Consider the following 1,982-nt stretch of genomic DNA (forward strand, 5'->3'; position numbering starts at 1 on the left):
AATTCTAATCTTCCTTCAGTGCTCTGTCTGACATGCTCTGGTAGTTTTCTGACCAATATGCAGAATAATACACAGGAGACCACATAAAGGATATTGTTGAAGAAGATTTTAGGTTATAATATATTTTAGGAAAATCTCTGGCTCAATCTTCTCATGGATCCCAGGTTCTCCTGGCGGGCCGAAATGAAGCCACACAGAAAACAACGAGTGTAAACGTCACAGAATTTCAGAGTTTAATCCAATAGAAGACAATGTATGAAATTACAACAGAAACTACCGAACAACATACATTCATTTACCTGAGACAAATGGAAAAGAAGAAGAAAGAAAGAAAAGCAAAGACGTCTTTGGAGAATTGCAAGAGCAAATCCTGTGTACAAAGTTTTATAGTAAAGACATATTCTTGTCTTTAATTTATTCAAATAAGGCGTATCTTTGCTCATCCAACCAGGAGCTGTCTCTGACTCTTTTTAGAGTCAGAGACAAATTACAGGGAGTTAAAAACTCCCTGTAATTTGTTTTCAAGATCAAACACCAGTTGTCACCTTTATCTAAACAAAGTGGAAGCAGAGCTTCTCCTCCACTGGCCTGGACTCCTGCTGTTTTATGGCTTTTCACAGATCAGTGTGAAAGATGGAACTTCTGTTGATTGTTTCCCACACAGACAAAGGGGAGTTCAAAAGATCTTAGCAAACAATCTGCTGTAACTACAGATAACATAAAGGTCAATAGGGCAGAATAAGTTATTCATCTGAAAACTATAATTAGGCTATTTCAATCAAGACATGTTGCTAAGTTTTAGAACTACCATAGTTTAAATTTATTTTCTTAACAATATGTACAAATAAAGATTAATTTGTACAGAGAAATGAGTCTTGTCTATCCAGGGGGAGGAATGAAAGGGAGGTTAACGGAAGGGAACAATGAGCTTTAAGTGGAGTCAATCAGAATAATTTGACGTACTCTTAGATGGATCGGAGTGGAGCGCAAGGAGGGAATAGCCAGGGCTTGGTGTAGATGGTGGGATGATTGAGTATTCCAGAGGCGAGTACAAAGGTGGTGGTGATACCAGAGATCCAGAGGTCCGATGAAGCAAGGCAGAGTCTGAGGCAGAGGAGCGGACAGAAAGGTGAGCTTCTAGGAATAATCCACAGGAGGTGAAACAGAGTTGGTGGTTGGCTGAGGAAATCCAGTGAGGACTGATATCAGAGTGGCTGACAAGAACAATTCGGTTCTCGGGTAATCGAGGGAGAAACAAACTACAATACACTACGAGAGGAGACCAGAAAGACCTTGGGTAAACATTAATGACCTAGTGCCAAGTGATGGTTCTGTAGCTGCTTATATCCTCAGTGCCCTAATGAGGCTGACGGCTTCCAGCAACAAAACCCTGACACCATCTGGACTTTCTCCCATTTGTCCACAAGACTTTCAACTAGGCTTAATCTGCAAACCGAAGAAGCATTTGTGAATAATGACATTTCTGCGCTGTTTTTGAGTTAGTCTGCTTGTAGTTTTACCAATGGCAGTGGAGGAAGTAAACAAAGCCGCCTCATTTGGATTGGCGCTTCTCTCTTCACAGTGGAGGATGGTTGTTTACAGCTCAAGCAACTTTCAGTAAGCTTGCGACATATGTAATGCGCATTGAACTGGCACATTACATACATCACAGGCAAACATTAGCAACTGAATAAAATTTAAAACTTCAACACAGTCCACTCCTCCAGGAAGCAATCGTTTCTCAGTAGCTGAGAGCCCAGACCCTTGGGATGAAGCAAATAGCATAGGACAGTGGTTCCCAAACTTTTTCTTCTGCGCCCCCCAGGGGTTTCCAAACATTTTCTGCACCCCCCCTATGGATTACAAATGGCTGTCTGGTTGAAACGACGCGTGTGACAGGGGGAGGGGGGCATCGACTTTTTTGGGGGGAAAAGTCGATGCTGAACGTAGCTGAAAATAGACACCAACATCGGTAGCCTACA

The 1,982-nt window shown here is 42.0% G+C and overlaps 1 long non-coding RNA gene across 1 annotated transcript in view; it reads right to left on the bottom strand.

The window, feature by feature from the left end:
• The window catches only part of LOC107837915 (uncharacterized), a 16,270-nt gene that overhangs the window by 8,384 nt on the left and 5,904 nt on the right, over nucleotides 1–1,982 (bottom strand). Inside the window, exon 2 of the long non-coding RNA XR_001663965.1 lies at nucleotides 863–874. This is a non-coding gene — a long non-coding RNA (uncharacterized LOC107837915). The remainder of the gene's footprint in view (nucleotides 1–862; nucleotides 875–1,982) is intronic.

The sequence above is a fragment of the Poecilia formosa genome, unplaced genomic scaffold (assembly GCF_000485575.1).
Source record: "Poecilia formosa unplaced genomic scaffold, Poecilia_formosa-5.1.2 Scaffold189, whole genome shotgun sequence".
In the NCBI taxonomy this organism is placed as follows: Eukaryota; Metazoa; Chordata; class Actinopteri; order Cyprinodontiformes; family Poeciliidae; genus Poecilia; species Poecilia formosa.